Source organism: Molothrus aeneus, chromosome W, assembly GCF_037042795.1.
Source record: "Molothrus aeneus isolate 106 chromosome W, BPBGC_Maene_1.0, whole genome shotgun sequence".
Lineage (NCBI taxonomy): Eukaryota > Metazoa > Chordata > Aves > Passeriformes > Icteridae > Molothrus > Molothrus aeneus.
Window position 1 is genome coordinate 5,774,964 of NC_089679.1, and position 14,106 is coordinate 5,789,069.

Consider the following 14,106-nt stretch of genomic DNA (forward strand, 5'->3'; position numbering starts at 1 on the left):
GCAAAACGGTCCACTGATATCTTTGGCACAGTTCCTCATGATTTAAAGAAGGCACAGTAAAGGTGAATTTTTCCTTATCCTGATCAGCCAATGGAATTGTAAAAAAGCAATCTTTCAAATCAATGATAATTATTTCCCATCCTTGTGGAATCATGGTAGGTGTTGGGACACCTGATTGTAAAGCACCCATTGTGGCTATCACAGCGTTTATCTGCTGCAAATCGTACAAGTCTTCATTTACCAGATTTCTTTTTTATTACAAACACTGGTGAATTCCATGAGCTAAATGATTTTTCTATATGTCCATCTTGCAATTGTTCTTTCACTAAGCCTCACAGGGAAAGAAGCTTTTCAGTAGGCAGGGGCCACTGATCAATCCAGACAGGCTTATCTGTCAGCCATGTCAAGGACACAACTGGATGTTTAAGGCCCTGCATTCCAGTGGCCCCCAATAAAAATCTGTTGTGATTTTAACACCCCACTGGGTTAAGCAATCATATCCCCATAAATTAGATGGAGCATTAGTAACATAAGGTCTGATGTTAGCTTGTTGGCCTTTAAGATGTATCACAGTGATTGCAATAGCAGATAAAGCACCAGCAGTTGACCCATCTAACCCAACAACTCCAAAGGTTGATTGAGTGGGGGGGCCATGTTGGAGGCCAAACAAACTGTGAAATTATAGTTACATCTGCTCCTGTGTCAAGTAAACCCGATATTGTTGTAGTTTCTGGATGACATCCCTTAGCAGTGACCAAACATTGTATTTCCGGACTCTCATCTGTCACCTTTTGAGTCCAAAAAAATGAGGAGGTCCTGTAGATCCAAAACCTCCAGTGCCACGACTCCGGTCCACTACAGTTGGAACACAATTCATAAAAGGAACAAGTTGAGCAATACAAGTACCTTTTTGAATAACAACAGGAGGTTCACTAACAGACACCATTGTTGTTCTTCTATTATTTCTAGAGTCCCATATTGTTGTTATTAGATTTCTAAAGTCCATACCTCTTGGGTGTATTCTCATGGCTGCAGATCTTCACAGCATGGACTCCTTCTTCTGCATGTTGTTCTCTCTCAGGCCAGGGCTCCTCCAAGGCTCTCCCTGACTGGCTATCCCGCCCCCTTTTATCCTGGTCATCTTCATCGGTTACAGCTGCAGCCCAATTAAGGACATCACAGCTGCAGCCCATCAAGGGCAACCAGGACCTCTGGGGCAAAGCCTCTATACACATATTCAAATACAATACATATCCTCTACTATATTTCCCCCTTTGCTTTTACTTAAGTTAACAGTTGTATAGATGTTTAATTACAATACATACATTTCCCCATGACTCACAGGTCATGTACAACACCCATAGCTCTTTGCTCAAAGGCCATACTCTTTCACAGCTCCCTGACCCAAAGGCTATGTTCCATCACAGCTCCCGGCCGCCACAGCTCTCGACTGTCCCATCCTCTGCTAGCAACCACCACAGCTCCTGGCTGTTCTGTCGCAGCTCTTGGCCACCACAGCTCTCAGCTGTCTTATGTTCTGTTAACTATCATGCCAGGGTCACCACTTGTTGTCCTTCTATTATTTCTAGAGTCCCATATTGTTGTTATTAGATTTCTAAAGTCTATACCTCTTGGGTGTAGTCTCATGGCTGCAGATCTTCACAGCATGGCCTCCTTCTTCTGCATGTTGTTCTCCCTCAGACCAGGGCTCCTCCAAAGCTCTCCCTGACTGGCTATCCCACCCCCTTTTATCCTGGTCATCTTCATCGGTTACAGCTGCAGCCCAATTAAGGACATCGCAGCTGCAGCCCATCAAGGGCAACCGGGACCTCTGGGGCAAAGCCTCTATACAGATATTCAAATACAATACATATCCTCTACTATACACCATAGCCTGAATTTGTCCAACATAATCAGAATCAATAAGGCCTAAATGCACATTAATACCTTGAATAGTGCTACTAGATCTTCCCATTAGGAAAGCACTCAAACCTTGGCCAATAGGACCATGGGCATCAAGTAGCACTTTACCTACACCTCTTGTCAAAATAGTTACTGAGTCAGCTGTCAGTATATCAATGCCTGCCTGTGGAAGGGGCTAACAGCGGGCCTGTTAGCTAAAGGAGCGAGAAGAAGCTGAGAAGTAAGAAGAAACTGATAAGGAGCTCTCTCCAAGGCTGTAGCCAAGGAGACCGAGGGAAGAAAGATAGAAGAACTTTGCAGCTGGATGAAACATTTTTAGAAAGTTAATTAAGTCACCATAACTTCTCACCAATAGTATTATGTTGATTTATTGTGGCCAATAGTAAAGATAGAAGAAGGATAAACAATTGGAAAGTGTATAAAAAGCAGCCATATTCAATAATAAAGTGTTGCCAACTGAGACTGCTTGTGGTCTCTGCTTTATGTCGTGACCGCCTCGACAGCGACATTTGGTGACCCCGACGTGATAAGAAGTCGGTGGGGGCCCATACGAGGTCCTAGCAACTGGCAACCGTGACCCACTGGGACGTAGTGGGGGAGGCGGCGTTGGTGTAGCTGAGAGTGGCAGGTGGAAGCCACAGGGAGGTCCGGACCTGATTTTCTCCTATCAAGACACCTGGAAGAAGGTGAGCCACCAACTAGTAATAATGGGACATAATTTAACTAAAGAGGAAGAAAATGTTCTGGCTACATGGAAAGCTTTGTTAAGAAATAAGGGAATTAATACGTCAGACTATGCCCTTCGAAATATACTGCTGTGGGCTAAATCTCAGAATTTTGGCACTGATCCCCACACAGCTTTTAGTGTTAAGGCATGGAAAAAAGTCGGGGACAGACTGTGGGAAGTCATCCGAAAGGGAGATAAAACGGTTGTCGATCTAGCAGTTACTTGGGAATCGCTCTTTGAGGCATTAAAGGAATGGAAAACAGAGCGAGAACAAGCAGAGCGGGATGCGGACGAAGAGTTGGGGCTGATAACAGAACCTGATGGGGGGGATGAGGCAGAGGGGGCCTCTGATGGGGAACTTGAAGAAAGTCCGGGTGCCATGCAAGTTACCTGGCAAGCTGCCAAAGCTTCCGGGAAGGCTGCCAAAGCTTCCGGGAAAGGTGCCAGAGCTTCTGGGAAAGCTGCCAAGGCTTCTGGGAAAGCTGCCAAAACTTCTGGGCAACCTGCAGTAGCATCCTCTTATCAGACCCCTAAACCTCTCTACCTCACACCTGCACAGCAGCTCGCAATGGTGCCTGTATATACTACACCGCTACGCCAGTTAGCTGAAATGTCTTTAGCAGAGAGACAAACCCAGCCATCTGCCCCCCCACTTCCCTCCGCTCTAGTCCAGCCGTCCGCCCCCCCGCTCCCGTCTGAGCAGTTTGAACAACCTGCAAGGCCATATCCTCCGTTACCTGACAGTGACAGCAGCAGCGAAGCAAGTGATGAGTCACCTGCAGTAACATCTGAGTTGGGGCAAGGAGCTCTGGTCTCTTTACCTCCAAAGAGCTCTAGCCTTGCTGCCCCATGGACTTTGCCTCCATGTCAAGTAACTGTGCTTCCTCGACACCCTCAGGAGTTTTGGGAATTTGTTAGGAGGAAAGCAGTTGAAGAAAAGAATTGGGACACCGTAGAAAGGTTAGGTGCTCCAAGAGTACCTCAGGAGAACAGTGCCAATGCAAATGTTGCTTGTGATAACCCTATGGCTTTTCCAGTCTTTAAAGCAGCTCCTGGAGCAGGGCAGGATGACAGTCATCACGTCTTTGCCTGGAGGGTTGTGCAAGACCTCCAATCGAAAGTGGCTCAGTACGGTATTAATTCCTCAGAGGTAATGCAATTAATACGTGTGATTAATGCAGATTTGCTTTCACCTTACGACATTGCGCATCTTGCTACAATTCTATTCCAGCCAGTACAATGCGGTGTATTTCAAGAAACTTGGAGGCGCGCAGCTGAACGCACCGCTTTAACAAATATGCAGTTGCCTCAACACGATCCTCGTCATGCTGTGGGTGTTGATGCCCTACTGGGCACTGGGCCTTTTGCCAATCCAGATTTACAGGCAAGGTGGGACCCTTCGATTTTGGCACAAGCTCAACAAATTGGCATGAGTGCCTTAACTAAAACAATGGAAATGGCAGCTCCAAAACAGAAATATGTCACTATACAGCAAGGGACAAGAGAACCATTTTTGCAATTTGCAGAAAAACTTGCTGCAGCTATTGAGAAACAGGTAGAAGATGAAACTTTGCGAGACAAATTGTGCATACAATTGGCTAAAGAAAATGCAAACCCAGATTGCAGAAAGATTATTGATACTTTACCTGGGGAACCCACCTTGTCTGAAATGGTTACTGCTTGCTCAAAAGTTGGTTCAGTCGAGCATAAAATGGCAGCTCTTGCTGCAGTGCTAAGACCTTCAGCAAAATGTTATAATTGTGGACAACAAGGGCATGTAAGATCACAGTGTACCACAGTGTCAAATGTTGTCCGGAAAACAACATTTAAGCCAAGTGCAAGCAGCGATGTTGTGTGCAATCGCTGTGCTAAACTTGGGCACTATGCTAAACAGTGCAGGAGTAAATATCACGCAAATGGTCAGCTATTGCCGGGAAACCCAAAGAGGAGCGCGAAGGGGCGCGTGGGGAAACAAATACCCCAACAACAACAACTACCACAACAGCAAATGCGGGCCTTCCCAGCACTGCAAAGCTACCCATTTGCGAGCAATACTCAGGGGCAACAAGCGGGTCCTCAGGGATTGATATACCCACCGCTGACACAGTAACCATTCTGACAAAAGAAATATGTAAAGTGCCCCTTGATGCCTATGGTCCGATAGGACGGGGATTGAGTGCATTTTTAATAGGGAGGTCAAGTACTACACTTAGAGGTATTCATGTGCATCTAGGGCTTATTGATGCCGATTATTTAGGACAGATTCATGCCATGGTATCCATCGATGACCCTCCTGTCACTATTCAGAAAGGAACCTGCATTGCTCAAATTGTACCTTTTGTGAGTTTTGTTCCAAATACAGTGGACCGAAGTCGCGGCGCAGGAAGTTTTGGATCAACAGGAGTACCTCGAGTGTTCTGGACTGAGAAAGTAACGGAGAGCCGTCCAGAAAAGACATGCACTCTCACTGCCAGTGGATGTCATCCAGGAACTATATCAGTAACAGGTTTGATTGACACTGGAGCAGATGTCACAATACTCTCGCGACTTTGCTGGCCTCAATCGTGGCCTCTCACTCATGCAAGTTTTGGACTCCTGGGGTTGGGTGGTGCTACAACAGATGGCCTGTCAGCCATTGTAATTAATGTGAAACATCCTGATGGCCAACAAGCTAACATCAGACCCTATGTTGCCGATGCTCCTCAGAGTTTATGGGGACGAGATTGCTTATCTCAATGGGGTGTCAAAATTACTACGGATTTTTAATGGGGGCCACTGTGATGCAGAGCAACGAACGTCCAGTTGTAGCCCTGACATGGTTGACAGATAAGCCTGTCTGGGTTCGCCAGTGGCCCCTTACTACTGAAAAGCTTACTGCCCTGCAAGAATTAGTCACAGAACAATTGCAAGCAGGACATATCGAGGAATCATTCAGTCCCTGGAATACCCCTGTTTTTGTAATAAAAAAGAAATCAGGAAAATGGAGACTTTTACATGATTTACGGCAGATAAATGCTGTAATGGCAACAATGGGAGCTTTACAACCAGGCCTTCCTACACCCACAATGATTCCACAGGAATGGCAAATAGTTGTCATTGATCTGAAAGATTGTTTCTTCACTATTCCATTGGCTGAGCAGGACAAAGAAAAATTCGCTTTCACTGTGCCTTCTATAAATCATGCGGAACCCGATAAAAGATATCAATGGAAGGTACTTCCCCAAGGCATGAAAAATTCGCCAACTATTTGTCAATGGTTTGTGGCACAGGCCTTGTCAAAAGTGCGGGAGCAATTTAAAAATTGCTACTGTTATCACTACATGGATGATATCTTGTTGGCATCTGACAACAAACAACAGTTATCAGCTCTTAAACAATGTGCTGTGACAAATTTGAAGGCTTTTGGCCTGATCATTGCTCCAGAGAAAGTGCAGGAACACATGCCTTGGAAATATCTAGGTATGTTGGTGACCAACACTCAAGTTATGCCTCAACCTGTAAAGTTAGACATTGATGTTAAAACTGCTACTGATGTACAGAAATTGGTTGGTTTGATAGGTTGGATTCGATCATATTTAGGTATAACTAATCATCAGATGCAGCCATTGTTTGATTTGCTGTCAGGCATCACCTCCTCTACTGATAGGAGGCAATTGACCTCAGCAGCAAAAAAGACCCTAGAAGAAATAGAATTAGCCCTAGCACACAAATTTGTTTACAGGATAGATATCTCTGTTGGTGTTCAATTGTTTATTTTGAAAGACCATGAAATACCATGTGGGATACTGTGTCAATGGAATGATAATTGGGAAGATCAACTGCATATTCTGGAATGGATATTTTTATCTTTCAGATCTCGGAAAACAGCTCCAGGACTTTATGAGCTTTTTGCAGACATTATCATCAAGGGCCGCAGGCGTTGTCATGAGATTTTGGGACATGACCCTGTGACCATTGTGATACCTGTACAACAGTGGTATTTTGAATGGTGCTTTCAAAATAATCATGAATTGCAATCTGCCTTATCTTGTTTTACAGGCCAGATCGCATACCATTTGCCTTCTCATCCTGTTCTAACACTGACTAAAGAGATTCCTTTTGAAGGGAAACAAATTTGTTCTCCTGTTCCAGTGGAAGGTATAACGGTTTTTACAGATGGATCCGGGAAAACCGGAAAAGCAGCTGTGGCTTGGAGAAAGGATGATCACTGGGAATATGAGACAATGATTCAGCAGGGATCTCCTCAACTGGTTGAACTTTCTGCTGTTCTTTTGGCTTTTACTTTGTTTCCTGGTCTTGTAAATATAGTTACCGATTCCATTTATGTTGCCAATTTGGTTAAACATTTAGATCAAGCAGTGTTGTATAATGTTCAAGAGAAGCCATTGTTTAATATGTTAGTAAAGTTATGGACAGTTATTGGCGCTCGAAAACATCCTTACTTCATCATGCACATTCGCAGCCATACATCATTACCAGGATTTTTTGTTGAAGGCAATGCCTATGTTGATTCTCTAGTAGCTGCTGCTGCAATCAAAACTGTACCCAATGTGTTGCAGCAGGCAATTTTATCTCATCAATTTTTTCATCAGAGTGCTCAAGCTTTACAGCAGCAATTCAAATTGTCTTCTGGTGAAGCAAAATCAATCCTTTCTTCTTGTCCTGACTGTCACATGACTCATGTCACTCAGTATTATGGTACCAACCCTAGGGGCCTTTCTGCGTTAGAAGAATGGCAAACTGATGTTACTAAAATACCAGAATTTGGTCGCTTTAAGTATGTTCATGTTACAGTTGATACTTTTTCTCATGCAATGGTTGCTTCAGCATTCACAGGAGAAAAAACTCGTGATGCTATTCGTCATTTTTATCATGCCTTTTCTATTCTAGGTGTTCCGTGTCACGTAAAAACAGATAACGGCCCAGCATATGCTTCACAGAAAATGCAAGCATTCTTTCGTGCTTGGGGCATTGAGCATTCTACAGGCATCCCACATGTCCCCACGGGCCAAGCAATTATTGAAAGAGCTCACGGACTTCTTAAACGTCAGGTTCAAAAACAAAAAGGGGGAATGCAACAGGAGTCACCTCAAGTGAGATTAGATAAAGCTGTTTATGTGTTAAACTTTTTGCGTCCCCTACCTGATTCACAGTTATCTCCAATCTTTTACCATTTTTCTTCTTTGAATTCTAAGCAACCAGATTTCCGTAGAAATGTTAAGGTATGGGTTAAGGATTTGATTACTGGTATATGGTCTGGCCCAGTGGAACTGATAACCTGGGGGAGGGGTTATGCTTGTGTTTTGACAGATAATGGTCCTCGATGGGTTCCTGCTCGCTGTGTTAAACCTTACCTAGAACGTGCAGGAAAGGACAGGATGGATGGTTCCGCAGTTGAAGCAGAACGTGCGGATGACACCGGCTAAGACCATATATCAGTACTCAAAGATGGATGAAGGACAGGAATGATTGTATTAAGAGTGGGAATTTTGTTGATGGTTGTGATTGTGGGTTTTGTGTGTCCCCTCTCTGCTGGGATTTTTGCAAAGGGCCCTGCAAAAATCCATGGCAGCTGTATTTACAGTCCAAAAACAAAAAGGGGGAATTGTGGAAGGGGCTAACAGCGGGCCTGTTAGCTAAAGGAGCGAGAAGAAGCTGAGAAGTAAGAAGAAACTGATAAGGAGCTCTCTCCAAGGCTGTAGCCAAGGAGACCGAGGGAAGAAAGATAGAAGAACTTTGCAGCTGGATGAAACATTTTTAGAAAGTTAATTAAGTCACCATAACTTCTCACCAATAGTATTATGTTGATTTATTGTGGCCAATAGTAAAGATAGAAGAAGGATAAACAATTGGAAAGTGTATAAAAAGCAGCCATATTCAATAATAAAGTGTTGCCAACTGAGACTGCTTGTGGTCTCTGCTTTATGTCGTGACCGCCTCGACAGCGACACCTGCCAAACCTCTTGTGGCCCCTTTGTATCGTTCACAAATAACGAGCTTTGCAGTGCTGGCAGGGCTCGTGATTGTCATTGGAGTATTTGTGTCTCCACATGCCCCTTCATGTTCTTCTTCCAGTTTCCCAGCGTTTGTTGACCACCTGAAAAAGATCGTGACTTACTGTCCTAGGGTGACGTTATGATGCTTGTGTCCCCAGTCGTTTGTTCTGTTTATGCTGGATATTACTTTCTGTGCCTTCAAGACTGGCTCTGAAGAGCGTAGTATCATTTTGTTTTGTTATAAACCTGCTCACTCTCCCACAGTTGGTGGGACACAGAGACAGGGCAGTACATAGGGCTGCTTTTACTTTTTTGCGCTTGCTTTCTATTTGCTCTTGCTCCTGCTTTGCTCGTGCTTTTGCTTCTGCTTGTTAGTTAGTTTAGCTAGGCAGTCCAAATTTTCCTTGGACTGTTTTTCTTTCCCTTTTCTTGGAACCACTCAAACCTGGTCCGGACTGGGACCTGGGAAATACTGAGAGTTTGCACTTTGTGGCCTGCAGCAGGCATTCCCAGTGCCGGAGGGACGGATAACAGAATGACCACTCCCAAGAGAGACTTTCTGAATTTGTCATCTTTTTCAGAGCGGTGAAAGAGTGGTGTCATCTGGTATTGTTCATTTTGTGTGCTGCACCTGTTAAATAAACAGGTTCTTTCCACTTCTCCCTGAGGAATCCTTCCCGAACCGGTTGGGGGAAGGGGCCGTGTGGGTTTGCTTTCTGGAGGGCCCCCCTTTGCAGGTTTTCTCCCAAATTTGTCCTAAACCAGGACACTTACATAGTTTAGCAATGTGGCCAAAGTTACCACAACGATAACAAGGCACTTTATTGGTCCAAATTACCCTAGAATGTACACATCGTCCAGCAGTTTGAGGGCATTGTGCCTTCACATGCTCTGATTCTTCACAAGCAGAACATCTGGGTAAAGACTTCATGACTGCTGCCAGAGCAGCCATTTTGTGCTCAACTGAACCAACCTTTGAGCACACAACTACAATATCAGACAGCGAGGGATCGCCTGGTAAAGAATCAATAATTTGCCTGCAATCCTCATTCACGTTGTCCTGGGCTGTCTGCATAAAATTTGCTTCAACTTATCACCTTCTACTTGCTTCTCAAGGGCTGCAGCAACCCTCTCCACAAACTGGAGAAAAAGTTCCTTCACCCCTTGCTGGATGGTAATATACCTAGGTTTAGGAGCTGCCATCTCCGTTGTTTTGAGTAAGGCACTCATACGCAGCTGCTGGGCCTGTGCCAGAACCAGAGGGTCCCATCTTGCCTGTAAATCCAGGTTAGAGAACGGTCCATTGCCTAGAAAGGCATCAACTCCCACAGCATGACGTGGATCATGCTGAGGTAACTGCATTTTGTCCAATGCTGCTCTTTCAACCATTTGTTTCCAGGTAGCTTGAAACACACCATACTGCACTGGTTGAAACAGAATCATAGCAAGGTGAACAATATCATAAGGTGCAAGTATATCAGCATTTAGAACACGAATCACTTGCATCACCTGAGAAGAGTTAACACCATACTGATCTACTTTTGCCTGGAGATCCTGCACAACCCTCCATGCAAAAACCTGATGGCTATCTTGTTGTCCCGAATTAGGAGCAGCTTTGAAAACAGGAAAAGCCACAGGCCACCAGAAGCAGCAGCAGCATTCATCTCCATCCTTTTAGGTGGACCTATTTTCTCTAACAAATTTCAATCTCCCACTTCAGCTGCTTTCATTCTCACATGCTCCCAAAATTGCAAAATGTGTCGAGGAGTCACAGCCACCTGGCAGAGAGGCAGAGTCCAAGAAACAGCAGGCCTGGATCTGCTATAAGATCTAACAGAAACAGATCCCTGCATCTTTTTAGATGTACTTATCACCTACAGTTCATCCTCAGAACTACCACTAGGCAAAGAAGGACCTAACGTTAAAGATTGCATTTGTTTAGCCAGTTCAGGAGGGAGGGGGGGGCAGACAGCTCAACAGGGGGTGGAGCAGAGGCAGACGACTCGAAGGGGGGCACAGAAGGGGCAGACAGCTCAAGGGGAAGCGGGGTGGGGGGAACAACCGAACTATGGGAGGGTGAGGGGGCAGCAAATGGCCCAGAAGGGCCAATGACCGAGCCTGTTTTTCACTTTGTTGCTTCTTTAACTTCATTTCGGCTAATTGCTGTGCAGGCGTAATGTACTTTGACTTAGTACTCAGTTCAACTAATGGCTGAGCAGGCACAATATACACCAGTTTAATATAGTCTTTTGGAGATGAATACCAAGGAGCAGTCAGCCTGCCGTTTGATTGTCACGATAGCAAACACTGGGGGGAGCCTCCACAGCAACGGCAGCGGACTCCTCAAGGGGAGATACATAGACAGGCTCTGCTCCATCTTCTTCCTGTTCCTCTACTTCCATTTCTTGCTCTAATTCCTCTTCCTCCAGTTCCTCCCCTCTATCTTGTTCTGCTTTCCATTCCTTCAAAGCCTCATACAACAATCTCCAGGTAGAGGCCAAATCAACAACAGTCTTATCCCCCTTAGATATCACTTCCCATAGTCTCTTCCCAACATTTTTCCATTCCCGGACACTGAAAGCAGTATCGGCATCAGCTTCAAAGTCCTGTGATTTACACCATATCAGTAAACTATGAAGGGCATAATCAGAAGCTTGAACATTTTTCCTTTTCAATAAAGCTTTCCACGTGGACAAAACAGTCTTTTCCTCATTTGATAAATTATTTCCCATTATTTTTCCCAATCACTTACCTCAAATCAGACGTCTGAATTAGGTCCGGACCTCCACAGCCTTCTTACTGCCTTCACATATGTAGGGTACCCTTCAACTTTTTTCTCTCTTGTGTTTTTGGGGTTTTTTTCCTTTTTTTTCAGTCCTGTTGCAATCACAGTGGCAGGCACCAGATGTTGCTACAGAGCCCCAGTCAGCGCAAAGCACCAGGACTCCATCAGATGGCTGTATAGATCTATTTATTAAAGCAACATGTTGCCTTTATAGTTTTACAAGATATTTACATTTACTTAGCAAACACATACACTGCCCATTTGCCATAAAAAAGAAACAAAACTCTCAATAGGTGAAAAGGAGCCACGTCACTCTGTGAGCCAACCAAAGTCCATATCTTTTTACTTTCTTTCTTTCTTCCCATTGTCATGGTGATAGCCTTGGTACCTTCCTTGAGAGAGATATGAGGCTTTCTTTATCTTCAGGAAGCCTTCGCTGGCTCACAAGAACAGAAATATCTGTCCTACAGGTGGGGACATAGCTGCTATTTTGTTGACCACATCCATTGGAATTTGATGATGTCCATCTTGATATTCTGCTCCTAAAAGCTGAATTCCTGGGCAGGTCCCTTGACCTTACATTGTTTAATGACAAAACTGGCCTTCAGGAGGATATGAATTATCGTCTCCCCTTTCTTGAAAACCTCCAATGCCATGTTCCCCCATACAATGATGTCATTAGTGTATTGCAAGTGTTCTGGAGTCTCACCCTTTTCCAGTGCAGTCTGGATCAGTCCATGGCAGTAGTAGGGCTGTGTTTCCATCTGTCCTGGTTTGAGACAAATTTGGGAGGAAACTTCTGAAAGATGTCTCCTCTGAAAAGGCAGATTCCAGTCAGCTACTTCCCCACCCAGTTCAGGAGAAAATCTCCTTGGAGAAAAGTGGAAAAAACTGTTTATTTAACAAGCAAGGTATTAACAAGCATGGAAAAATGATTAATATTAAACAATAAAACCTCTTGCTGTTCTGAAGAGATGGCAAATTCAGAGAGTCCTGTGGTTCAGAGAGTCCTTCTGTGGATGTGTCTCAGTCTACCCAGTCTCTCCAGGGCTCAGGCCTGGCGTCCAGGCCACAGTGCAGCTTGGGGTGCCTCCAGGCACTTGTCCTGGTGTTTCAGATCAGAGAGAAGCTGAAAGGTCACAGAATAAGAAGCCACAGTCATGGGAAAACTTTTTTGCCTTAGCTAATGAGGAAAACCAGCAAAAAAAGCAAAGGAAAACTCCCCATCTCTCTCTCTGCAAAGCTGAGAACTTGGAGAGACTTATCTCCGGGTTTTAATAAAGCAGCAAAAGGAATTTCCAATGCTTCCACCCTTCCCTCTTTCTCTGGGCCTAGCTTAAAGCTACAGGACCCATCTCTGGACAAAAAACCCAAAAAACAGAAAATGGGGACACCGAACCATACAGTCGCTGCAGGACATCATCCCTGGGGAAGTCGGTTTCAGGCGTACTGGATGCCCCTCCAGGTGAAAGCAAAGTGTGGCCTGCACTTTGCTACTAGACAAATGGAGAAAAACACATTGGCGATGTCAATAATTGGCACCATTTTGCTGCCTTGGACTCCAGTTCATACTGAAATTCCAGAATGTCCAGCACAGCAGCACTTAGTGATGGTGTGACTTCATTCAGGCCACAATAATCCACTGTCAGTCTCCATTCTCCATCAGACTTATGCACAGGCTATATAGGGCTATTGAAGGGGGAGTGAGTCTTAGTGACCATTCCCTGGCTATCCAATTCACAGATCATCTCATGAATGGGGATGACAAAATTTCAGTTAGTGCGGTATTGCCAATGATGCACTGTTGTGGTTGTAATTGGTATCCTTTGTGAAGAGGCAGCAGCCTGCTCAGCCTGCTCCGGGCATCCTGGCCTTGCTGAAAACTCAATGTAAAAAGAGCAGCTTGTCACATTGTCGTGGTTTGACACTAGCCCAATGCCAGGCAGCAGCGAGAGTCACTTGCTAACCCTCCCCTGGCACAGCTGGGCAGAGTAGGGAAAAGGAAAAAAAACCCCAAAATTAACAAATGCTTCATGAGTGAGATAAGGACCGGGAGAAACACTTCAAGGGCAAAACAGGCTCAACTTAAGTTGCAAAGTGAATTTTATTACTAACAGAATCAGAGGAGGATAAAGACAAGTAAATAAGCCCTTAAAACACCTTTTCCCCCCAGCCCCTCCTTCCTTCCCACCAACAGTGCAGGGAGACAGGGTGTGAGAGTTTTTGGGTCAATTCATCACCAAGATTTTCTTCTGCTGCTCTGGGAGAAGAGTCCTTGCCCGTGAGGTCCCTCCCACAGGAGACAGCTCTCAGTGAACTTCTCCATGGTCCACTCTCATGAGCAGCAGCTATACCGCACCTGCTGCAATGTGAACTCCCCCCACAGGCAGACAGTCCTCCCAAAACTGCTGCAATGTGGGTCTCTCCTTCCACGGGGTGCAGTCCTCCAAGTACAGGCTGCTCCAGCCTGGAAGCAGGGGCCCCCTCTCTCCACCGGGTCTTCCACTGTATCACAGCCTCCTCCAGGCATCCACCCACTCCAGCATGGGCACTTCCCCCACAGGCTGCAGGTAGATCTCTGCATCCCCCGTGGATCCCCATGGGCTGCAGGGGGGCAGCCTGCTTCACCATGGTCTTCACCACAGCCTGCAGAGGGATCTCGGCTCTGGCACCTG

General features: G+C 45.2%; 1 pseudogene; it reads left to right on the forward strand.

Annotated features, from left to right (window-relative positions):
- Positions 1-9,978: 9,978 nt before the first annotated feature.
- The window catches only part of LOC136568504 (uncharacterized), a 34,491-nt pseudogene continuing 30,363 nt past the window's right edge, over positions 9,979-14,106 (forward strand).